At 32.2% G+C, this 21974-nt stretch overlaps 32 non-coding genes across 32 annotated transcripts; all 32 read right to left on the bottom strand.

Annotated features, from left to right (window-relative positions):
• Window positions 1–475: 475 nt before the first annotated feature.
• Window positions 476–557, bottom strand: TRNAS-AGA (transfer RNA serine (anticodon AGA)). The gene has a single exon. It is a non-coding gene; the product is annotated as a tRNA-Ser (tRNA).
• A 126-nt stretch (window positions 558–683) lies between these two features.
• Window positions 684–773, bottom strand: TRNAY-GUA (transfer RNA tyrosine (anticodon GUA)). Its single transcript is given in 2 exon segments — window positions 684–719; window positions 737–773. It is a non-coding gene; the product is annotated as a tRNA-Tyr (tRNA).
• A 1083-nt stretch (window positions 774–1856) lies between these two features.
• On the bottom strand, window positions 1857–1938 carry TRNAS-AGA (transfer RNA serine (anticodon AGA)). The gene has a single exon. It is a non-coding gene; the product is annotated as a tRNA-Ser (tRNA).
• A 126-nt stretch (window positions 1939–2064) lies between these two features.
• Window positions 2065–2154, bottom strand: TRNAY-GUA (transfer RNA tyrosine (anticodon GUA)). The gene is given in 2 exon segments: window positions 2065–2100; window positions 2118–2154. It is a non-coding gene; the product is annotated as a tRNA-Tyr (tRNA).
• Window positions 2155–3247: 1093 nt separating this feature from the next.
• TRNAS-AGA (transfer RNA serine (anticodon AGA)) lies at window positions 3248–3329 on the bottom strand. The gene has a single exon. It is a non-coding gene; the product is annotated as a tRNA-Ser (tRNA).
• Window positions 3330–3455: 126 nt separating this feature from the next.
• Window positions 3456–3545, bottom strand: TRNAY-GUA (transfer RNA tyrosine (anticodon GUA)). The gene is given in 2 exon segments: window positions 3456–3491; window positions 3509–3545. It is a non-coding gene; the product is annotated as a tRNA-Tyr (tRNA).
• A 1083-nt stretch (window positions 3546–4628) lies between these two features.
• On the bottom strand, window positions 4629–4710 carry TRNAS-AGA (transfer RNA serine (anticodon AGA)). Its single transcript has one exon. It is a non-coding gene; the product is annotated as a tRNA-Ser (tRNA).
• Window positions 4711–4836: 126 nt separating this feature from the next.
• On the bottom strand, window positions 4837–4926 carry TRNAY-GUA (transfer RNA tyrosine (anticodon GUA)). Its single transcript is given in 2 exon segments — window positions 4837–4872; window positions 4890–4926. It is a non-coding gene; the product is annotated as a tRNA-Tyr (tRNA).
• Window positions 4927–6019: 1093 nt separating this feature from the next.
• TRNAS-AGA (transfer RNA serine (anticodon AGA)) lies at window positions 6020–6101 on the bottom strand. The gene has a single exon. It is a non-coding gene; the product is annotated as a tRNA-Ser (tRNA).
• Window positions 6102–6227: 126 nt separating this feature from the next.
• Window positions 6228–6317, bottom strand: TRNAY-GUA (transfer RNA tyrosine (anticodon GUA)). Its single transcript is given in 2 exon segments — window positions 6228–6263; window positions 6281–6317. It is a non-coding gene; the product is annotated as a tRNA-Tyr (tRNA).
• A 1093-nt stretch (window positions 6318–7410) lies between these two features.
• TRNAS-AGA (transfer RNA serine (anticodon AGA)) lies at window positions 7411–7492 on the bottom strand. Its single transcript has one exon. It is a non-coding gene; the product is annotated as a tRNA-Ser (tRNA).
• A 126-nt stretch (window positions 7493–7618) lies between these two features.
• TRNAY-GUA (transfer RNA tyrosine (anticodon GUA)) lies at window positions 7619–7708 on the bottom strand. The gene is given in 2 exon segments: window positions 7619–7654; window positions 7672–7708. It is a non-coding gene; the product is annotated as a tRNA-Tyr (tRNA).
• A 1093-nt stretch (window positions 7709–8801) lies between these two features.
• TRNAS-AGA (transfer RNA serine (anticodon AGA)) lies at window positions 8802–8883 on the bottom strand. Its single transcript has one exon. It is a non-coding gene; the product is annotated as a tRNA-Ser (tRNA).
• Window positions 8884–9009: 126 nt separating this feature from the next.
• On the bottom strand, window positions 9010–9099 carry TRNAY-GUA (transfer RNA tyrosine (anticodon GUA)). The gene is given in 2 exon segments: window positions 9010–9045; window positions 9063–9099. It is a non-coding gene; the product is annotated as a tRNA-Tyr (tRNA).
• Window positions 9100–10192: 1093 nt separating this feature from the next.
• TRNAS-AGA (transfer RNA serine (anticodon AGA)) lies at window positions 10193–10274 on the bottom strand. The gene has a single exon. It is a non-coding gene; the product is annotated as a tRNA-Ser (tRNA).
• A 126-nt stretch (window positions 10275–10400) lies between these two features.
• Window positions 10401–10490, bottom strand: TRNAY-GUA (transfer RNA tyrosine (anticodon GUA)). The gene is given in 2 exon segments: window positions 10401–10436; window positions 10454–10490. It is a non-coding gene; the product is annotated as a tRNA-Tyr (tRNA).
• Window positions 10491–11583: 1093 nt separating this feature from the next.
• On the bottom strand, window positions 11584–11665 carry TRNAS-AGA (transfer RNA serine (anticodon AGA)). Its single transcript has one exon. It is a non-coding gene; the product is annotated as a tRNA-Ser (tRNA).
• A 126-nt stretch (window positions 11666–11791) lies between these two features.
• TRNAY-GUA (transfer RNA tyrosine (anticodon GUA)) lies at window positions 11792–11881 on the bottom strand. Its single transcript is given in 2 exon segments — window positions 11792–11827; window positions 11845–11881. It is a non-coding gene; the product is annotated as a tRNA-Tyr (tRNA).
• Window positions 11882–12974: 1093 nt separating this feature from the next.
• Window positions 12975–13056, bottom strand: TRNAS-AGA (transfer RNA serine (anticodon AGA)). The gene has a single exon. It is a non-coding gene; the product is annotated as a tRNA-Ser (tRNA).
• Window positions 13057–13182: 126 nt separating this feature from the next.
• Window positions 13183–13272, bottom strand: TRNAY-GUA (transfer RNA tyrosine (anticodon GUA)). Its single transcript is given in 2 exon segments — window positions 13183–13218; window positions 13236–13272. It is a non-coding gene; the product is annotated as a tRNA-Tyr (tRNA).
• Window positions 13273–14365: 1093 nt separating this feature from the next.
• TRNAS-AGA (transfer RNA serine (anticodon AGA)) lies at window positions 14366–14447 on the bottom strand. The gene has a single exon. It is a non-coding gene; the product is annotated as a tRNA-Ser (tRNA).
• A 126-nt stretch (window positions 14448–14573) lies between these two features.
• On the bottom strand, window positions 14574–14663 carry TRNAY-GUA (transfer RNA tyrosine (anticodon GUA)). The gene is given in 2 exon segments: window positions 14574–14609; window positions 14627–14663. It is a non-coding gene; the product is annotated as a tRNA-Tyr (tRNA).
• Window positions 14664–15756: 1093 nt separating this feature from the next.
• TRNAS-AGA (transfer RNA serine (anticodon AGA)) lies at window positions 15757–15838 on the bottom strand. Its single transcript has one exon. It is a non-coding gene; the product is annotated as a tRNA-Ser (tRNA).
• A 126-nt stretch (window positions 15839–15964) lies between these two features.
• Window positions 15965–16054, bottom strand: TRNAY-GUA (transfer RNA tyrosine (anticodon GUA)). Its single transcript is given in 2 exon segments — window positions 15965–16000; window positions 16018–16054. It is a non-coding gene; the product is annotated as a tRNA-Tyr (tRNA).
• A 1083-nt stretch (window positions 16055–17137) lies between these two features.
• TRNAS-AGA (transfer RNA serine (anticodon AGA)) lies at window positions 17138–17219 on the bottom strand. Its single transcript has one exon. It is a non-coding gene; the product is annotated as a tRNA-Ser (tRNA).
• A 126-nt stretch (window positions 17220–17345) lies between these two features.
• On the bottom strand, window positions 17346–17435 carry TRNAY-GUA (transfer RNA tyrosine (anticodon GUA)). The gene is given in 2 exon segments: window positions 17346–17381; window positions 17399–17435. It is a non-coding gene; the product is annotated as a tRNA-Tyr (tRNA).
• Window positions 17436–18528: 1093 nt separating this feature from the next.
• Window positions 18529–18610, bottom strand: TRNAS-AGA (transfer RNA serine (anticodon AGA)). Its single transcript has one exon. It is a non-coding gene; the product is annotated as a tRNA-Ser (tRNA).
• Window positions 18611–18736: 126 nt separating this feature from the next.
• Window positions 18737–18826, bottom strand: TRNAY-GUA (transfer RNA tyrosine (anticodon GUA)). Its single transcript is given in 2 exon segments — window positions 18737–18772; window positions 18790–18826. It is a non-coding gene; the product is annotated as a tRNA-Tyr (tRNA).
• A 1083-nt stretch (window positions 18827–19909) lies between these two features.
• On the bottom strand, window positions 19910–19991 carry TRNAS-AGA (transfer RNA serine (anticodon AGA)). Its single transcript has one exon. It is a non-coding gene; the product is annotated as a tRNA-Ser (tRNA).
• Window positions 19992–20117: 126 nt separating this feature from the next.
• TRNAY-GUA (transfer RNA tyrosine (anticodon GUA)) lies at window positions 20118–20207 on the bottom strand. The gene is given in 2 exon segments: window positions 20118–20153; window positions 20171–20207. It is a non-coding gene; the product is annotated as a tRNA-Tyr (tRNA).
• A 1093-nt stretch (window positions 20208–21300) lies between these two features.
• Window positions 21301–21382, bottom strand: TRNAS-AGA (transfer RNA serine (anticodon AGA)). Its single transcript has one exon. It is a non-coding gene; the product is annotated as a tRNA-Ser (tRNA).
• A 126-nt stretch (window positions 21383–21508) lies between these two features.
• Window positions 21509–21598, bottom strand: TRNAY-GUA (transfer RNA tyrosine (anticodon GUA)). The gene is given in 2 exon segments: window positions 21509–21544; window positions 21562–21598. It is a non-coding gene; the product is annotated as a tRNA-Tyr (tRNA).
• Window positions 21599–21974: the final 376 nt, after the last annotated feature.

The raw sequence follows: 21974 nt of genomic DNA, 5'->3' as shown, positions 1-21974 counted from the left end.
TTTTTAACTGTTTAATTGTTCAAGAAATAATGGAGCCCAAATATAATCTTGCAGCAAACCAAAATATGGAAAGCTAATTTCTTTATGTAAATTAAAATCAACTAATCAAAAATATGCCATATCAAAACACAATTTGTCTTGTATCTACCTTAGAACTCACAGATTAACAGATTAATCTCCTAACAATTGATCTTAATTTTGCACCTTCTAGTGTGCCAAATGTCTTTGATATTTTGCTAGATATACAAACATTTCTTTCAATGTTGACATTGAATATGCATTTCCAAATAAATAAAAGGTAATCAGTGTGGCTGCTAAGAGTGACTGGGCTTAGGCTCAATGAATGGAAGAAAATGTGTGAAAGATAAAAAAGAGAACAGACTGGCATCCCAAATATTTTGATGCACTAATGCCTGTTCTCACTCTTAGCATCACTAGCTGCAAGATTTGAAGAAAAAGAAAACATCAATCTGCACGTAGTCGGCAGGTTTTGAACCTACGCGGGGAGACCCCAATGGATTTCTAGTCCATCGCCTTAACCACTCGGCCACAACTACCTCACATGTGTTAAAGTGTTTATTTTAACATAATTAGGAGAAGGGTTTATGTTTTGCATGGTTTGCATGGTTTAGAATGTGTAAAATTACATAAATGGCCATCTAAGATAATAAAAAAAAATTGTTTCCTTTGAGCCGGAATTGAACCAGCGACCTAAGGATTGCTGTACCAAACTCCTCTACAGTCCTCCGCTCTACCAGCTGAGCTATCGAAGGTTCCCTATAGAAATCATCTACACTATATCTGATGGAGTGGACATGTAAAACTTTTCACTATCTAAAACTTACCCAATAAAGTAATTAAACTAGACAAAAGTTATTTATATGTTTATTCCTGTTTTGCATAAGCATCACAAATAATCATGCTTAATGATTTGCTAAATATCACCAGAAGTTTAACTTAAATTTGTTATTTTTCTATCATCTGGCAACAGCTAGTTTAGAAAGCAGTTTTCATAGATCTTCCATCTGTAGCCACATTTACATCAAGATTAGAGATACTTTAAAATATCAACACTTTTTCACTTTTCAAATTTAGCTTGTTTTTTTAAGTGTTTAATTGTTGAAGAAATAATGGGGCCCAAATATAATATTGCAGCAAAACAAAATATAGAAAAAGCTACGTTGCATATGTAAATTAAAATCAACTAATCAAAAATATGCCATATCAAAATCGTATCTACCTTAGAACTCACAAATTAACAGATTTATCTACTAACAATTGGGCTTAATTTTGCACATTCTAATGACCAAATGTATTTGATATTTTGCTAGATATAGCTTTAAAACATCAACACTTTTTCACTTTTCAAATTTAGCTTGTTTTTTTAACTGTTTAATTGTTCAAGAAATAATGGAGCCCAAATATAATCTTGCAGCAAACCAAAATATGGAAAGCTAATTTCTTTATGTAAATTAAAATCAACTAATCAAAAATATGCCATATCAAAACACAATTTGTCTTGTATCTACCTTAGAACTCACAGATTAACAGATTAATCTCCTAACAATTGATCTTAATTTTGCACCTTCTAGTGTGCCAAATGTCTTTGATATTTTGCTAGATATACAAACATTTCTTTCAATGTTGACATTGAATATGCATTTCCAAATAAATAAAAGGTAATCAGTGTGGCTGCTAAGAGTGACTGGGCTTAGGCTCAATGAATGGAAGAAAATGTGTGAAAGATAAAAAAGAGAACAGACTGGCATCCCAAATATTTTGATGCACTAATGCCTGTTCTCACTCTTAGCATCACTAGCTGCAAGATTTGAAGAAAAAGAAAACATCAATCTGCACGTAGTCGGCAGGTTTTGAACCTACGCGGGGAGACCCCAATGGATTTCTAGTCCATCGCCTTAACCACTCGGCCACAACTACCTCACATGTGTTAAAGTGTTTATTTTAACATAATTAGGAGAAGGGTTTATGTTTTGCATGGTTTGCATGGTTTAGAATGTGTAAAATTACATAAATGGCCATCTAAGATAATAAAAAAAAATTGTTTCCTTCGAGCCGGAATTGAACCAGCGACCTAAGGATTGCTGTACCAAACTCCTCTACAGTCCTCCGCTCTACCAGCTGAGCTATCGAAGGTTCCCTATAGAAATCATCTACACTATATCTGATGGAGTGGACATGCAAAACTTTTCACTATCTAAAACTTACCCAATAAAGTAATTAAACTAGACAAAAGTTATTTATATGTTTATTCCTGTTTTGCATAAGCATCACAAATAATCATGCTTAATGATTTGCTAAATATCACCAGAAGTTTAACTTAAATTTGTTATTTTTCTATCATCTGGCAACAGCTAGTTTAGACAGCAGTTTTCATAGATCTTCCATCTGTAGCCACATTTACATCAAGATTAGAGATACTTTAAAATATCAACACTTTTTCACTTTTCAAATTTAGCTTGTTTTTTTAAGTGTTTAATTGTTGAAGAAATAATGGGGCCCAAATATAATATTGCAGCAAAACAAAATATAGAAAAAGCTACGTTGCATATGTAAATTAAAATCAACTAATCAAAAATATGCCATATCAAAATCGTATCTACCTTAGAACTCACAAATTAACAGATTTATCTACTAACAATTGGGCTTAATTTTGCACATTCTAATGACCAAATGTATTTGATATTTTGCTAGATATAGCTTTAAAACATCAACACTTTTTCACTTTTCAAATTTAGCTTGTTTTTTTAACTGTTTAATTGTTCAAGAAATAATGGAGCCCAAATATAATCTTGCAGCAAACCAAAATATGGAAAGCTAATTTCTTTATGTAAATTAAAATCAACTAATCAAAAATATGCCATATCAAAACACAATTTGTCTTGTATCTACCTTAGAACTCACAGATTAACAGATTAATCTCCTAACAATTGATCTTAATTTTGCACCTTCTAGTGTGCCAAATGTCTTTGATATTTTGCTAGATATACAAACATTTCTTTCAATGTTGACATTGAATATGCATTTCCAAATAAATAAAAGGTAATCAGTGTGGCTGCTAAGAGTGACTGGGCTTAGGCTCAATGAATGGAAGAAAATGTGTGAAAGATAAAAAAGAGAACAGACTGGCATCCCAAATATTTTGATGCACTAATGCCTGTTCTCACTCTTAGCATCACTAGCTGCAAGATTTGGTAAAATTTGAAGAAAAAGAAAACATCAATCTGCACGTAGTCGGCAGGATTTGAACCTACGCGGGGAGACCCCAATGGATTTCTAGTCCATCGCCTTAACCACTCGGCCACAACTACCTCACATGTGTTAAAGTGTTTATTTTAACATAATTAGGAGAAGGGTTTATGTTTTGCATGGTTTGCATGGTTTAGAATGTGTAAAATTACATAAATGGCCATCTAAGATAATAAAAAAAAATTGTTTCCTTCGAGCCGGAATTGAACCAGCGACCTAAGGATTGCTGTACCAAACTCCTCTACAGTCCTCCGCTCTACCAGCTGAGCTATCGAAGGTTCCCTATAGAAATCATCTACACTATATCTGATGGAGTGGACATGTAAAACTTTTCACTATCTAAAACTTACCCAATAAAGTAATTAAACTAGACAAAAGTTATTTATATGTTTATTCCTGTTTTGCATAAGCATCACAAATAATCATGCTTAATGATTTGCTAAATATCACCAGAAGTTTAACTTAAATTTGTTATTTTTCTATCATCTGGCAACAGCTAGTTTAGAAAGCAGTTTTCATAGATCTTCCATCTGTAGCCACATTTACATCAAGATTAGAGATACTTTAAAATATCAACACTTTTTCACTTTTCAAATTTAGCTTGTTTTTTTAAGTGTTTAATTGTTGAAGAAATAATGGGGCCCAAATATAATATTGCAGCAAAACAAAATATAGAAAAAGCTACGTTGCATATGTAAATTAAAATCAACTAATCAAAAATATGCCATATCAAAATCGTATCTACCTTAGAACTCACAAATTAACAGATTTATCTACTAACAATTGGGCTTAATTTTGCACATTCTAATGACCAAATGTATTTGATATTTTGCTAGATATAGCTTTAAAACATCAACACTTTTTCACTTTTCAAATTTAGCTTGTTTTTTTAACTGTTTAATTGTTCAAGAAATAATGGAGCCCAAATATAATCTTGCAGCAAACCAAAATATGGAAAGCTAATTTCTTTATGTAAATTAAAATCAACTAATCAAAAATATGCCATATCAAAACACAATTTGTCTTGTATCTACCTTAGAACTCACAGATTAACAGATTAATCTCCTAACAATTGATCTTAATTTTGCACCTTCTAGTGTGCCAAATGTCTTTGATATTTTGCTAGATATACAAACATTTCTTTCAATGTTGACATTGAATATGCATTTCCAAATAAATAAAAGGTAATCAGTGTGGCTGCTAAGAGTGACTGGGCTTAGGCTCAATGAATGGAAGAAAATGTGTGAAAGATAAAAAAGAGAACAGACTGGCATCCCAAATATTTTGATGCACTAATGCCTGTTCTCACTCTTAGCATCACTAGCTGCAAGATTTGAAGAAAAAGAAAACATCAATCTGCACGTAGTCGGCAGGTTTTGAACCTACGCGGGGAGACCCCAATGGATTTCTAGTCCATCGCCTTAACCACTCGGCCACAACTACCTCACATGTGTTAAAGTGTTTATTTTAACATAATTAGGAGAAGGGTTTATGTTTTGCATGGTTTGCATGGTTTAGAATGTGTAAAATTACATAAATGGCCATCTAAGATAATAAAAAAAAATTGTTTCCTTCGAGCCGGAATTGAACCAGCGACCTAAGGATTGCTGTACCAAACTCCTCTACAGTCCTCCGCTCTACCAGCTGAGCTATCGAAGGTTCCCTATAGAAATCATCTACACTATATCTGATGGAGTGGACATGCAAAACTTTTCACTATCTAAAACTTACCCAATAAAGTAATTAAACTAGACAAAAGTTATTTATATGTTTATTCCTGTTTTGCATAAGCATCACAAATAATCATGCTTAATGATTTGCTAAATATCACCAGAAGTTTAACTTAAATTTGTTATTTTTCTATCATCTGGCAACAGCTAGTTTAGACAGCAGTTTTCATAGATCTTCCATCTGTAGCCACATTTACATCAAGATTAGAGATACTTTAAAATATCAACACTTTTTCACTTTTCAAATTTAGCTTGTTTTTTTAAGTGTTTAATTGTTGAAGAAATAATGGGGCCCAAATATAATATTGCAGCAAAACAAAATATAGAAAAAGCTACGTTGCATATGTAAATTAAAATCAACTAATCAAAAATATGCCATATCAAAATCGTATCTACCTTAGAACTCACAAATTAACAGATTTATCTACTAACAATTGGGCTTAATTTTGCACATTCTAATGACCAAATGTATTTGATATTTTGCTAGATATAGCTTTAAAACATCAACACTTTTTCACTTTTCAAATTTAGCTTGTTTTTTTAACTGTTTAATTGTTCAAGAAATAATGGAGCCCAAATATAATCTTGCAGCAAACCAAAATATGGAAAGCTAATTTCTTTATGTAAATTAAAATCAACTAATCAAAAATATGCCATATCAAAACACAATTTGTCTTGTATCTACCTTAGAACTCACAGATTAACAGATTAATCTCCTAACAATTGATCTTAATTTTGCACCTTCTAGTGTGCCAAATGTCTTTGATATTTTGCTAGATATACAAACATTTCTTTCAATGTTGACATTGAATATGCATTTCCAAATAAATAAAAGGTAATCAGTGTGGCTGCTAAGAGTGACTGGGCTTAGGCTCAATGAATGGAAGAAAATGTGTGAAAGATAAAAAAGAGAACAGACTGGCATCCCAAATATTTTGATGCACTAATGCCTGTTCTCACTCTTAGCATCACTAGCTGCAAGATTTGGTAAAATTTGAAGAAAAAGAAAACATCAATCTGCACGTAGTCGGCAGGATTTGAACCTACGCGGGGAGACCCCAATGGATTTCTAGTCCATCGCCTTAACCACTCGGCCACAACTACCTCACATGTGTTAAAGTGTTTATTTTAACATAATTAGGAGAAGGGTTTATGTTTTGCATGGTTTGCATGGTTTAGAATGTGTAAAATTACATAAATGGCCATCTAAGATAATAAAAAAAAATTGTTTCCTTCGAGCCGAAATTGAACCAGCGACCTAAGGATTGCTGTACCAAACTCCTCTACAGTCCTCCGCTCTACCAGCTGAGCTATCGAAGGTTCCCTATAGAAATCATCTACACTATATCTGATGGAGTGGACATGCAAAACTTTTCACTATCTAAAACTTACCCAATAAAGTAATTAAACTAGACAAAAGTTATTTATATGTTTATTCCTGTTTTGCATAAGCATCACAAATAATCATGCTTAATGATTTGCTAAATATCACCAGAAGTTTAACTTAAATTTGTTATTTTTCTATCATCTGGCAACAGCTAGTTTAGACAGCAGTTTTCATAGATCTTCCATCTGTAGCCACATTTACATCAAGATTAGAGATACTTTAAAATATCAACACTTTTTCACTTTTCAAATTTAGCTTGTTTTTTTAAGTGTTTAATTGTTGAAGAAATAATGGGGCCCAAATATAATATTGCAGCAAAACAAAATATAGAAAAAGCTACGTTGCATATGTAAATTAAAATCAACTAATCAAAAATATGCCATATCAAAATCGTATCTACCTTAGAACTCACAAATTAACAGATTTATCTACTAACAATTGGGCTTAATTTTGCACATTCTAATGACCAAATGTATTTGATATTTTGCTAGATATAGCTTTAAAACATCAACACTTTTTCACTTTTCAAATTTAGCTTGTTTTTTTAACTGTTTAATTGTTCAAGAAATAATGGAGCCCAAATATAATCTTGCAGCAAACCAAAATATGGAAAGCTAATTTCTTTATGTAAATTAAAATCAACTAATCAAAAATATGCCATATCAAAACACAATTTGTCTTGTATCTACCTTAGAACTCACAGATTAACAGATTAATCTCCTAACAATTGATCTTAATTTTGCACCTTCTAGTGTGCCAAATGTCTTTGATATTTTGCTAGATATACAAACATTTCTTTCAATGTTGACATTGAATATGCATTTCCAAATAAATAAAAGGTAATCAGTGTGGCTGCTAAGAGTGACTGGGCTTAGGCTCAATGAATGGAAGAAAATGTGTGAAAGATAAAAAAGAGAACAGACTGGCATCCCAAATATTTTGATGCACTAATGCCTGTTCTCACTCTTAGCATCACTAGCTGCAAGATTTGGTAAAATTTGAAGAAAAAGAAAACATCAATCTGCACGTAGTCGGCAGGATTTGAACCTACGCGGGGAGACCCCAATGGATTTCTAGTCCATCGCCTTAACCACTCGGCCACAACTACCTCACATGTGTTAAAGTGTTTATTTTAACATAATTAGGAGAAGGGTTTATGTTTTGCATGGTTTGCATGGTTTAGAATGTGTAAAATTACATAAATGGCCATCTAAGATAATAAAAAAAAATTGTTTCCTTCGAGCCGGAATTGAACCAGCGACCTAAGGATTGCTGTACCAAACTCCTCTACAGTCCTCCGCTCTACCAGCTGAGCTATCGAAGGTTCCCTATAGAAATCATCTACACTATATCTGATGGAGTGGACATGTAAAACTTTTCACTATCTAAAACTTACCCAATAAAGTAATTAAACTAGACAAAAGTTATTTATATGTTTATTCCTGTTTTGCATAAGCATCACAAATAATCATGCTTAATGATTTGCTAAATATCACCAGAAGTTTAACTTAAATTTGTTATTTTTCTATCATCTGGCAACAGCTAGTTTAGACAGCAGTTTTCATAGATCTTCCATCTGTAGCCACATTTACATCAAGATTAGAGATACTTTAAAATATCAACACTTTTTCACTTTTCAAATTTAGCTTGTTTTTTTAAGTGTTTAATTGTTGAAGAAATAATGGGGCCCAAATATAATATTGCAGCAAAACAAAATATAGAAAAAGCTACGTTGCATATGTAAATTAAAATCAACTAATCAAAAATATGCCATATCAAAATCGTATCTACCTTAGAACTCACAAATTAACAGATTTATCTACTAACAATTGGGCTTAATTTTGCACATTCTAATGACCAAATGTATTTGATATTTTGCTAGATATAGCTTTAAAACATCAACACTTTTTCACTTTTCAAATTTAGCTTGTTTTTTTAACTGTTTAATTGTTCAAGAAATAATGGAGCCCAAATATAATCTTGCAGCAAACCAAAATATGGAAAGCTAATTTCTTTATGTAAATTAAAATCAACTAATCAAAAATATGCCATATCAAAACACAATTTGTCTTGTATCTACCTTAGAACTCACAGATTAACAGATTAATCTCCTAACAATTGATCTTAATTTTGCACCTTCTAGTGTGCCAAATGTCTTTGATATTTTGCTAGATATACAAACATTTCTTTCAATGTTGACATTGAATATGCATTTCCAAATAAATAAAAGGTAATCAGTGTGGCTGCTAAGAGTGACTGGGCTTAGGCTCAATGAATGGAAGAAAATGTGTGAAAGATAAAAAAGAGAACAGACTGGCATCCCAAATATTTTGATGTACTAATGCCTGTTCTCACTCTTAGCATCACTAGCTGCAAGATTTGGTAAAATTTGAAGAAAAAGAAAACATCAATCTGCACGTAGTCGGCAGGATTTGAACCTACGCGGGGAGACCCCAATGGATTTCTAGTCCATCGCCTTAACCACTCGGCCACAACTACCTCACATGTGTTAAAGTGTTTATTTTAACATAATTAGGAGAAGGGTTTATGTTTTGCATGGTTTGCATGGTTTAGAATGTGTAAAATTACATAAATGGCCATCTAAGATAATAAAAAAAAATTGTTTCCTTCGAGCCGGAATTGAACCAGCGACCTAAGGATTGCTGTACCAAACTCCTCTACAGTCCTCCGCTCTACCAGCTGAGCTATCGAAGGTTCCCTATAGAAATCGTCTACACTATATCTGATGGAGTGGACATGCAAAACTTTTCACTATCTAAAACTTACCCAATAAAGTAATTAAACTAGACAAAAGTTATTTATATGTTTATTCCTGTTTTGCATAAGCATCACAAATAATCATGCTTAATGATTTGCTAAATATCACCAGAAGTTTAACTTAAATTTGTTATTTTTCTATCATCTGGCAACAGCTAGTTTAGACAGCAGTTTTCATAGATCTTCCATCTGTAGCCACATTTACATCAAGATTAGAGATACTTTAAAATATCAACACTTTTTCACTTTTCAAATTTAGCTTGTTTTTTTAAGTGTTTAATTGTTGAAGAAATAATGGGGCCCAAATATAATATTGCAGCAAAACAAAATATAGAAAAAGCTACGTTGCATATGTAAATTAAAATCAACTAATCAAAAATATGCCATATCAAAATCGTATCTACCTTAGAACTCACAAATTAACAGATTTATCTACTAACAATTGGGCTTAATTTTGCACATTCTAATGACCAAATGTATTTGATATTTTGCTAGATATAGCTTTAAAACATCAACACTTTTTCACTTTTCAAATTTAGCTTGTTTTTTTAACTGTTTAATTGTTCAAGAAATAATGGAGCCCAAATATAATCTTGCAGCAAACCAAAATATGGAAAGCTAATTTCTTTATGTAAATTAAAATCAACTAATCAAAAATATGCCATATCAAAACACAATTTGTCTTGTATCTACCTTAGAACTCACAGATTAACAGATTAATCTCCTAACAATTGATCTTAATTTTGCACCTTCTAGTGTGCCAAATGTCTTTGATATTTTGCTAGATATACAAACATTTCTTTCAATGTTGACATTGAATATGCATTTCCAAATAAATAAAAGGTAATCAGTGTGGCTGCTAAGAGTGACTGGGCTTAGGCTCAATGAATGGAAGAAAATGTGTGAAAGATAAAAAAGAGAACAGACTGGCATCCCAAATATTTTGATGCACTAATGCCTGTTCTCACTCTTAGCATCACTAGCTGCAAGATTTGGTAAAATTTGAAGAAAAAGAAAACATCAATCTGCACGTAGTCGGCAGGATTTGAACCTACGCGGGGAGACCCCAATGGATTTCTAGTCCATCGCCTTAACCACTCGGCCACAACTACCTCACATGTGTTAAAGTGTTTATTTTAACATAATTAGGAGAAGGGTTTATGTTTTGCATGGTTTGCATGGTTTAGAATGTGTAAAATTACATAAATGGCCATCTAAGATAATAAAAAAAAATTGTTTCCTTCGAGCCGGAATTGAACCAGCGACCTAAGGATTGCTGTACCAAACTCCTCTACAGTCCTCCGCTCTACCAGCTGAGCTATCGAAGGTTCCCTATAGAAATCATCTACACTATATCTGATGGAGTGGACATGTAAAACTTTTCACTATCTAAAACTTACCCAATAAAGTAATTAAACTAGACAAAAGTTATTTATATGTTTATTCCTGTTTTGCATAAGCATCACAAATAATCATGCTTAATGATTTGCTAAATATCACCAGAAGTTTAACTTAAATTTGTTATTTTTCTATCATCTGGCAACAGCTAGTTTAGAAAGCAGTTTTCATAGATCTTCCATCTGTAGCCACATTTACATCAAGATTAGAGATACTTTAAAATATCAACACTTTTTCACTTTTCAAATTTAGCTTGTTTTTTTAAGTGTTTAATTGTTGAAGAAATAATGGGGCCCAAATATAATATTGCAGCAAAACAAAATATAGAAAAAGCTACGTTGCATATGTAAATTAAAATCAACTAATCAAAAATATGCCATATCAAAATCGTATCTACCTTAGAACTCACAAATTAACAGATTTATCTACTAACAATTGGGCTTAATTTTGCACATTCTAATGACCAAATGTATTTGATATTTTGCTAGATATAGCTTTAAAACATCAACACTTTTTCACTTTTCAAATTTAGCTTGTTTTTTTAACTGTTTAATTGTTCAAGAAATAATGGAGCCCAAATATAATCTTGCAGCAAACCAAAATATGGAAAGCTAATTTCTTTATGTAAATTAAAATCAACTAATCAAAAATATGCCATATCAAAACACAATTTGTCTTGTATCTACCTTAGAACTCACAGATTAACAGATTAATCTCCTAACAATTGATCTTAATTTTGCACCTTCTAGTGTGCCAAATGTCTTTGATATTTTGCTAGATATACAAACATTTCTTTCAATGTTGACATTGAATATGCATTTCCAAATAAATAAAAGGTAATCAGTGTGGCTGCTAAGAGTGACTGGGCTTAGGCTCAATGAATGGAAGAAAATGTGTGAAAGATAAAAAAGAGAACAGACTGGCATCCCAAATATTTTGATGCACTAATGCCTGTTCTCACTCTTAGCATCACTAGCTGCAAGATTTGGTAAAATTTGAAGAAAAAGAAAACATCAATCTGCACGTAGTCGGCAGGATTTGAACCTACGCGGGGAGACCCCAATGGATTTCTAGTCCATCGCCTTAACCACTCGGCCACAACTACCTCACATGTGTTAAAGTGTTTATTTTAACATAATTAGGAGAAGGGTTTATGTTTTGCATGGTTTGCATGGTTTAGAATGTGTAAAATTACATAAATGGCCATCTAAGATAATAAAAAAAAATTGTTTCCTTCGAGCCGGAATTGAACCAGCGACCTAAGGATTGCTGTACCAAACTCCTCTACAGTCCTCCGCTCTACCAGCTGAGCTATCGAAGGTTCCCTATAGAAATCATCTACACTATATCTGATGGAGTGGACATGTAAAACTTTTCACTATCTAAAACTTACCCAATAAAGTAATTAAACTAGACAAAAGTTATTTATATGTTTATTCCTGTTTTGCATAAGCATCACAAATAATCATGCTTAATGATTTGCTAAATATCACCAGAAGTTTAACTTAAATTTGTTATTTTTCTATCATCTGGCAACAGCTAGTTTAGACAGCAGTTTTCATAGATCTTCCATCTGTAGCCACATTTACATCAAGATTAGAGATACTTTAAAATATCAACACTTTTTCACTTTTCAAATTTAGCTTGTTTTTTTAAGTGTTTAATTGTTGAAGAAATAATGGGGCCCAAATATAATATTGCAGCAAAACAAAATATAGAAAAAGCTACGTTGCATATGTAAATTAAAATCAACTAATCAAAAATATGCCATATCAAAATCGTATCTACCTTAGAACTCACAAATTAACAGATTTATCTACTAACAATTGGGCTTAATTTTGCACATTCTAATGACCAAATGTATTTGATATTTTGCTAGATATAGCTTTAAAACATCAACACTTTTTCACTTTTCAAATTTAGCTTGTTTTTTTAACTGTTTAATTGTTCAAGAAATAATGGAGCCCAAATATAATCTTGCAGCAAACCAAAATATGGAAAGCTAATTTCTTTATGTAAATTAAAATCAACTAATCAAAAATATGCCATATCAAAACACAATTTGTCTTGTATCTACCTTAGAACTCACAGATTAACAGATTAATCTCCTAACAATTGATCTTAATTTTGCACCTTCTAGTGTGCCAAATGTCTTTGATATTTTGCTAGATATACAAACATTTCTTTCAATGTTGACATTGAATATGCATTTCCAAATAAATAAAAGGTAATCAGTGTGGCTGCTAAGAGTGACTGGGCTTAGGCTCAATGAATGGAAGAAAATGTGTGAAAGATAAAAAAGAGAACAGACTGGCATCCCAAATATTTTGATGCACTAATGCCTGTTCTCACTCTTAGCATCACTAGCTGCAAGATTTGGTAAAATTTGAAGAAAAAGAAAACATCAATCTGCACGTAGTCGGCAGGATTTGAACCTACGCGGGGAGACCCCAATGGATTTCTAGTCCATCGCCTTAACCACTCGGCCACAACTACCTCACATGTGTTAAAGTGTTTATTTTAACATAATTAGGAGAAGGGTTTATGTTTTGCATGGTTTGCATGGTTTAGAATGTGTAAAATTACATAAATGGCCATCTAAGATAATAAAAAAAAATTGTTTCCTTCGAGCCGGAATTGAACCAGCGACCTAAGGATTGCTGTACCAAACTCCTCTACAGTCCTCCGCTCTACCAGCTGAGCTATCGAAGGTTCCCTATAGAAATCATCTACACTATATCTGATGGAGTGGACATGTAAAACTTTTCACTATCTAAAACTTACCCAATAAAGTAATTAAACTAGACAAAAGTTATTTATATGTTTATTCCTGTTTTGCATAAGCATCACAAATAATCATGCTTAATGATTTGCTAAATATCACCAGAAGTTTAACTTAAATTTGTTATTTTTCTATCATCTGGCAACAGCTAGTTTAGAAAGCAGTTTTCATAGATCTTCCATCTGTAGCCACATTTACATCAAGATTAGAGATACTTTAAAATATCAACACTTTTTCACTTTTCAAATTTAGCTTGTTTTTTTAAGTGTTTAATTGTTGAAGAAATAATGGGGCCCAAATATAATATTGCAGCAAAACAAAATATAGAAAAAGCTACGTTGCATATGTAAATTAAAATCAACTAATCAAAAATATGCCATATCAAAATCGTATCTACCTTAGAACTCACAAATTAACAGATTTATCTACTAACAATTGGGCTTAATTTTGCACATTCTAATGACCAAATGTATTTGATATTTTGCTAGATATAGCTTTAAAACATCAACACTTTTTCACTTTTCAAATTTAGCTTGTTTTTTTAACTGTTTAATTGTTCAAGAAATAATGGAGCCCAAATATAATCTTGCAGCAAACCAAAATATGGAAAGCTAATTTCTTTATGTAAATTAAAATCAACTAATCAAAAATATGCCATATCAAAACACAATTTGTCTTGTATCTACCTTAGAACTCACAGATTAACAGATTAATCTCCTAACAATTGATCTTAATTTTGCACCTTCTAGTGTGCCAAATGTCTTTGATATTTTGCTAGATATACAAACATTTCTTTCAATGTTGACATTGAATATGCATTTCCAAATAAATAAAAGGTAATCAGTGTGGCTGCTAAGAGTGACTGGGCTTAGGCTCAATGAATGGAAGAAAATGTGTGAAAGATAAAAAAGAGAACAGACTGGCATCCCAAATATTTTGATGCACTAATGCCTGTTCTCACTCTTAGCATCACTAGCTGCAAGATTTGGTAAAATTTGAAGAAAAAGAAAACATCAATCTGCACGTAGTCGGCAGGATTTGAACCTACGCGGGGAGACCCCAATGGATTTCTAGTCCATCGCCTTAACCACTCGGCCACAACTACCTCACATGTGTTAAAGTGTTTATTTTAACATAATTAGGAGAAGGGTTTATGTTTTGCATGGTTTGCATGGTTTAGAATGTGTAAAATTACATAAATGGCCATCTAAGATAATAAAAAAAAATTGTTTCCTTCGAGCCGAAATTGAACCAGCGACCTAAGGATTGCTGTACCAAACTCCTCTACAGTCCTCCGCTCTACCAGCTGAGCTATCGAAGGTTCCCTATAGAAATCATCTACACTATATCTGATGGAGTGGACATGCAAAACTTTTCACTATCTAAAACTTACCCAATAAAGTAATTAAACTAGACAAAAGTTATTTATATGTTTATTCCTGTTTTGCATAAGCATCACAAATAATCATGCTTAATGATTTGCTAAATATCACCAGAAGTTTAACTTAAATTTGTTATTTTTCTATCATCTGGCAACAGCTAGTTTAGACAGCAGTTTTCATAGATCTTCCATCTGTAGCCACATTTACATCAAGATTAGAGATACTTTAAAATATCAACACTTTTTCACTTTTCAAATTTAGCTTGTTTTTTTAAGTGTTTAATTGTTGAAGAAATAATGGGGCCCAAATATAATATTGCAGCAAAACAAAATATAGAAAAAGCTACGTTGCATATGTAAATTAAAATCAACTAATCAAAAATATGCCATATCAAAATCGTATCTACCTTAGAACTCACAAATTAACAGATTTATCTACTAACAATTGGGCTTAATTTTGCACATTCTAATGACCAAATGTATTTGATATTTTGCTAGATATAGCTTTAAAACATCAACACTTTTTCACTTTTCAAATTTAGCTTGTTTTTTTAACTGTTTAATTGTTCAAGAAATAATGGAGCCCAAATATAATCTTGCAGCAAACCAAAATATGGAAAGCTAATTTCTTTATGTAAATTAAAATCAACTAATCAAAAATATGCCATATCAAAACACAATTTGTCTTGTATCTACCTTAGAACTCACAGATTAACAGATTAATCTCCTAACAATTGATCTTAATTTTGCACCTTCTAGTGTGCCAAATGTCTTTGATATTTTGCTAGATATACAAACATTTCTTTCAATGTTGACATTGAATATGCATTTCCAAATAAATAAAAGGTAATCAGTGTGGCTGCTAAGAGTGACTGGGCTTAGGCTCAATGAATGGAAGAAAATGTGTGAAAGATAAAAAAGAGAACAGACTGGCATCCCAAATATTTTGATGCACTAATGCCTGTTCTCACTCTTAGCATCACTAGCTGCAAGATTTGGTAAAATTTGAAGAAAAAGAAAACATCAATCTGCACGTAGTCGGCAGGATTTGAACCTACGCGGGGAGACCCCAATGGATTTCTAGTCCATCGCCTTAACCACTCGGCCACAACTACCTCACATGTGTTAAAGTGTTTATTTTAACATAATTAGGAGAAGGGTTTATGTTTTGCATGGTTTGCATGGTTTAGAATGTGTAAAATTACATAAATGGCCATCTAAGATAATAAAAAAAAATTGTTTCCTTCGAGCCGGAATTGAACCAGCGACCTAAGGATTGCTGTACCAAACTCCTCTACAGTCCTCCGCTCTACCAGCTGAGCTATCGAAGGTTCCCTATAGAAATCATCTACACTATATCTGATGGAGTGGACATGTAAAACTTTTCACTATCTAAAACTTACCCAATAAAGTAATTAAACTAGACAAAAGTTATTTATATGTTTATTCCTGTTTTGCATAAGCATCACAAATAATCATGCTTAATGATTTGCTAAATATCACCAGAAGTTTAACTTAAATTTGTTATTTTTCTATCATCTGGCAACAGCTAGTTTAGAAAGCAGTTTTCATAGATCTTCCATCTGTAGCCACATTTACATCAAGATTAGAGATACTTTAAAATATCAACACTTTTTCACTTTTCAAATTTAGCTTGTTTTTTTAAGTGTTTAATTGTTGAAGAAATAATGGGGCCCAAATATAATATTGCAGCAAAACAAAATATAGAAAAAGCTACGTTGCATATGTAAATTAAAATCAACTAATCAAAAATATGCCATATCAAAATCGTATCTACCTTAGAACTCACAAATTAACAGATTTATCTACTAACAATTGGGCTTAATTTTGCACATTCTAATGACCAAATGTATTTGATATTTTGCTAGATATAGCTTTAAAACATCAACACTTTTTCACTTTTCAAATTTAGCTTGTTTTTTTAACTGTTTAATTGTTCAAGAAATAATGGAGCCCAAATATAATCTTGCAGCAAACCAAAATATGGAAAGCTAATTTCTTTATGTAAATTAAAATCAACTAATCAAAAATATGCCATATCAAAACACAATTTGTCTTGTATCTACCTTAGAACTCACAGATTAACAGATTAATCTCCTAACAATTGATCTTAATTTTGCACCTTCTAGTGTGCCAAATGTCTTTGATATTTTGCTAGATATACAAACATTTCTTTCAATGTTGACATTGAATATGCATTTCCAAATAAATAAAAGGTAATCAGTGTGGCTGCTAAGAGTGACTGGGCTTAGGCTCAATGAATGGAAGAAAATGTGTGAAAGATAAAAAAGAGAACAGACTGGCATCCCAAATATTTTGATGCACTAATGCCTGTTCTCACTCTTAGCATCACTAGCTGCAAGATTTGAAGAAAAAGAAAACATCAATCTGCACGTAGTCGGCAGGTTTTGAACCTACGCGGGGAGACCCCAATGGATTTCTAGTCCATCGCCTTAACCACTCGGCCACAACTACCTCACATGTGTTAAAGTGTTTATTTTAACATAATTAGGAGAAGGGTTTATGTTTTGCATGGTTTGCATGGTTTAGAATGTGTAAAATTACATAAATGGCCATCTAAGATAATAAAAAAAAATTGTTTCCTTCGAGCCGGAATTGAACCAGCGACCTAAGGATTGCTGTACCAAACTTCTCTACAGTCCTCCGCTCTACCAGCTGAGCTATCGAAGGTTCCCTATAGAAATCATCTACACTATATCTGATGGAGTGGACATGCAAAACTTTTCACTATCTAAAACTTACCCAATAAAGTAATTAAACTAGACAAAAGTTATTTATATGTTTATTCCTGTTTTGCATAAGCATCACAAATAATCATGCTTAATGATTTGCTAAATATCACCAGAAGTTTAACTTAAATTTGTTATTTTTCTATCATCTGGCAACAGCTAGTTTAGACAGCAGTTTTCATAGATCTTCCATCTGTAGCCACATTTACATCAAGATTAGAGATACTTTAAAATATCAACACTTTTTCACTTTTCAAATTTAGCTTGTTTTTTTAAGTGTTTAATTGTTGAAGAAATAATGGGGCCCAAATATAATATTGCAGCAAAACAAAATATAGAAAAAGCTACGTTGCATATGTAAATTAAAATCAACTAATCAAAAATATGCCATATCAAAATCGTATCTACCTTAGAACTCACAAATTAACAGATTTATCTACTAACAATTGGGCTTAATTTTGCACATTCTAATGACCAAATGTATTTGATATTTTGCTAGATATAGCTTTAAAACATCAACACTTTTTCACTTTTCAAATTTAGCTTGTTTTTTTAACTGTTTAATTGTTCAAGAAATAATGGAGCCCAAATATAATCTTGCAGCAAACCAAAATATGGAAAGCTAATTTCTTTATGTAAATTAAAATCAACTAATCAAAAATATGCCATATCAAAACACAATTTGTCTTGTATCTACCTTAGAACTCACAGATTAACAGATTAATCTCCTAACAATTGATCTTAATTTTGCACCTTCTAGTGTGCCAAATGTCTTTGATATTTTGCTAGATATACAAACATTTCTTTCAATGTTGACATTGAATATGCATTTCCAAATAAATAAAAGGTAATCAGTGTGGCTGCTAAGAGTGACTGGGCTTAGGCTCAATGAATGGAAGAAAATGTGTGAAAGATAAAAAAGAGAACAGACTGGCATCCCAAATATTTTGATGCACTAATGCCTGTTCTCACTCTTAGCATCACTAGCTGCAAGATTTGGTAAAATTTGAAGAAAAAGAAAACATCAATCTGCACGTAGTCGGCAGGATTTGAACCTACGCGGGGAGACCCCAATGGATTTCTAGTCCATCGCCTTAACCACTCGGCCACAACTACCTCACATGTGTTAAAGTGTTTATTTTAACATAATTAGGAGAAGGGTTTATGTTTTGCATGGTTTGCATGGTTTAGAATGTGTAAAATTACATAAATGGCCATCTAAGATAATAAAAAAAAATTGTTTCCTTCGAGCCAGAATTGAACCAGCGACCTAAGGATTGCTGTACCAAACTCCTCTACAGTCCTCCGCTCTACCAGCTGAGCTATCGAAGGTTCCCTATAGAAATCATCTACACTATATCTGATGGAGTGGACATGTAAAACTTTTCACTATCTAAAACTTACCCAATAAAGTAATTAAACTAGACAAAAGTTATTTATATGTTTATTCCTGTTTTGCATAAGCATCACAAATAATCATGCTTAATGATTTGCTAAATATCACCAGAAGTTTAACTTAAATTTGTTATTTTTCTATCATCTGGCAACAGCTAGTTTAGAAAGCAGTTTTCATAGATCTTCCATCTGTAGCCACATTTACATCAAGATTAGAGATACTTTAAAATATCAACACTTTTTCACTTTTCAAATTTAGCTTGTTTTTTTAAGTGTTTAATTGTTGAAGAAATAATGGGGCCCAAATATAATATTGCAGCAAAACAAAATATAGAAAAAGCTACGTTGCATATGTAAATTAAAATCAACTAATCAAAAATATGCCATATCAAAATCGTATCTACCTTAGAACTCACAAATTAACAGATTTATCTACTAACAATTGGGCTTAATTTTGCACATTCTAATGACCAAATGTATTTGATATTTTGCTAGATATAGCTTTAAAACATCAACACTTTTTCACTTTTCAAATTTAGCTTGTTTTTTTAACTGTTTAATTGTTCAAGAAATAATGGAGCCCAAATATAATCTTGCAGCAAACCAAAATATGGAAAGCTAATTTCTTTATGTAAATTAAAATCAACTAATCAAAAATATGCCATATCAAAACACAATTTGTCTTGTATCTACCTTAGAACTCACAGATTAACAGATTAATCTCCTAACAATTGATCTTAATTTTGCACCTTCTAGTGTGCCAAATGTCTTTGATATTTTGCTAGATATACAAACATTTCTTTCAATGTTGACATTGAATATGCATTTCCAAATAAATAAAAGGTAATCAGTGTGGCTGCTAAGAGTGACTGGGCTTAGGCTCAATGAATGGAAGAAAATGTGTGAAAGATAAAAAAGAGAACAGACTGGCATCCCAAATATTTTGATGCACTAATGCCTGTTCTCACTCTTAGCATCACTAGCTGCAAGATTTGAAGAAAAAGAAAACATCAATCTGCACGTAGTCGGCAGGTTTTGAACCTACGCGGGGAGACCCCAATGGATTTCTAGTCCATCGCCTTAACCACTCGGCCACAACTACCTCACATGTGTTAAAGTGTTTATTTTAACATAATTAGGAGAAGGGTTTATGTTTTGCATGGTTTGCATGGTTTAGAATGTGTAAAATTACATAAATGGCCATCTAAGATAATAAAAAAAAATTGTTTCCTTCGAGCTGGAATTGAACCAGCGACCTAAGGATTGCTGTACCAAACTCCTCTACAGTCCTCCGCTCTACCAGCTGAGCTATCGAAGGTTCCCTATAGAAATTATCTACACTATATCTGATGGAGTGGACATGTAAAACTTTTCACTATCTAAAACTTACCCAATAAAGTAATTAAACTAGACAAAAGTTATTTATATGTTTATTCCTGTTTTGCATAAGCATCACAAATAATCATGCTTAATGATTTGCTAAATATCACCAGAAGTTTAACTTAAATTTGTTATTTTTCTATCATCTGGCAACAGCTAGTTTAGAAAGCAGTTTTCATAGATCTTCCATCTGTAGCCACATTTACATCAAGATTAGAGATACTTTAAAATATCAACACTTTTTCACTTTTCAAATTTAGCTTGTTTTTTTAAGTGTTTAATTGTTGAAGAAATAATGGGGCCCAAATATAATATTGCAGCAAAACAAAATATAGAAAAAGCTACGTTGCATATGTAAATTAAAATCAACTAATCAAAAATATGCCATATCAAAATCGTATCTACCTTAGAACTCACAAATTAACAGATTTATCTACTAACAATTGGGCTTAATTTTGCACATTCTAATGACCAAATGTATTTGATATTTTGCTAGATATAGCTTTAAAACATCAACACTTTTTCACTTTTCAAATTTAGCTTGTTTTTTTAACTGTTTAATTGTTCAAGAAATAATGGAGCCCAAATATAATCTTGCAGCAAACCAAAATATGGAAAGCTAATTTCTTTATGTAAATTAAAATCAACTAATCAAAAATATGCCATATCAAAACACAATTTGTCTTGTATCTACCTTAGAACTCACAGATTAACAGATTAATCTCCTAACAATTGATCTTAATTTTGCACCTTCTAGTGTGCCAAATGTCTTTGATATTTTGCTAGATATACAAACATTTCTTTCAATGTTGACATTGAATATGCATTTCCAAATAAATAAAAGGTAATCAGTGTGGCTGCTAAGAGTGACTGGGCTTAGGCTCAATGAATGGAAGAAAATGTGTGAAAGATAAAAAAGAGAACAGACTGGCATCCCAAATATTTTGATGCACTAATGCCTGTTCTCACTCTTAGCATCACTAGCTGCAAGATTTGGTAAAATTTGAAGAAAAAGAAAACATCAATCTGCACGTAGTCGGCAGGATTTGAACCTACGCGGGGAGACCCCAATGGATTTCTAGTCCATCGCCTTAACCACTCGGCCACAACTACCTCACATGTGTTAAAGTGTTTATTTTAACATAATTAGGAGAAGGGTTTATGTTTTGCATGGTTTGCATGGTTTAGAATGTGTAAAATTACATAAATGGCCATCTAAGATAATAAAAAAAAATTGTTTCCTTCGAGCCGAAATTGAACCAGCGACCTAAGGATTGCTGTACCAAACTCCTCTACAGTCCTCCGCTCTACCAGCTGAGCTATCGAAGGTTCCCTATAGAAATCATCTACACTATATCTGATGGAGTGGACATGCAAAACTTTTCACTATCTAAAACTTACCCAATAAAGTAATTAAACTAGACAAAAGTTATTTATATGTTTATTCCTGTTTTGCATAAGCATCACAAATAATCATGCTTAATGATTTGCTAAATATCACCAGAAGTTTAACTTAAATTTGTTATTTTTCTATCATCTGGCAACAGCTAGTTTAGACAGCAGTTTTCATAGATCTTCCATCTGTAGCCACATTTACATCAAGATTAGAGATACTTTAAAATATCAACACTTTTTCACTTTTCAAATTTAGCTTGTTTTTTTAAGTGTTTAATTGTTGAAGAAATAATGGGGCCCAAATATAATA

Source organism: Taudactylus pleione, unplaced genomic scaffold (genome assembly GCF_031769625.1).
Source record: "Taudactylus pleione unplaced genomic scaffold, aTauple2 ptg000050l, whole genome shotgun sequence".
In the NCBI taxonomy this organism is placed as follows: Eukaryota; Metazoa; Chordata; class Amphibia; order Anura; family Myobatrachidae; genus Taudactylus; species Taudactylus pleione.
This window is presented reverse-complemented; position numbering and strand designations above follow the sequence as displayed.